The following is a 583-nucleotide window of genomic DNA, read 5'->3' as shown; positions in this document are numbered from 1 at the left end:
ATATTAGTATTGTATTAAATATATCAGCCATTTTTCTTTTGTTTAATAAAATAGTGCAAACACTGTACTTGCTTTAAACTGGCAAAGACTCAATGAAAAAAAACCAGAAACTAAATAAAATGTTAGCTGGTTATTAAACCTTCTGTGTTTTCCTTCAATGTTTATTAAACACTGATTATGACCCTTTTGGCTCTCCGTACATCTCACTCTCTGCAGCCACAAAACTTTTCACTCAGCTGATAAGAAATTTAAAAAACAGGTTTTCAAGAATCTGTTTTTCTGAACCTGCAATTCTTGCTTTGCTGTGTTGAAAAGTGCTTTAGATAAAATCTTCCTCTGCTCCTTATCTGTCCTGGTGGTCAGCACACAGCAACTAAAGACACACACATATATAAAAATATCTTTAAATATAAAATCTTTAGCTGGTTGAAGGAAACAGTTTCTGATGGTTTGATATGAATTAATGAACCATTAAGTCCTCTGATTTCGCAGCTGGATTTTAAACAGATTTTGAATGATTTTTTTGCAGTAAAAGTCCATTTTTGATCATTTTTATTTATTTAAAGCATAATACTTGTAAGTA

The 583-nt window shown here is 30.9% G+C and overlaps 1 protein-coding gene across 1 annotated transcript in view; it reads right to left on the bottom strand.

Annotated features, from left to right (window-relative positions):
- The window catches only part of LOC106533678 (leukocyte elastase inhibitor), a gene marked incomplete at its 5' end in the record, with an annotated part of 7,186 nt that overhangs the window by 6,242 nt on the left and 361 nt on the right, over positions 1 to 583 (bottom strand).

This window comes from Austrofundulus limnaeus, unplaced genomic scaffold (assembly GCF_001266775.1).
Source record: "Austrofundulus limnaeus strain Quisiro unplaced genomic scaffold, Austrofundulus_limnaeus-1.0 Scaffold998, whole genome shotgun sequence".
Taxonomy (NCBI): domain Eukaryota; kingdom Metazoa; phylum Chordata; class Actinopteri; order Cyprinodontiformes; family Rivulidae; genus Austrofundulus; species Austrofundulus limnaeus.
Note: the sequence above shows the minus strand (reverse complement) of the source record. Positions and strands in the feature narration are given on the sequence as shown.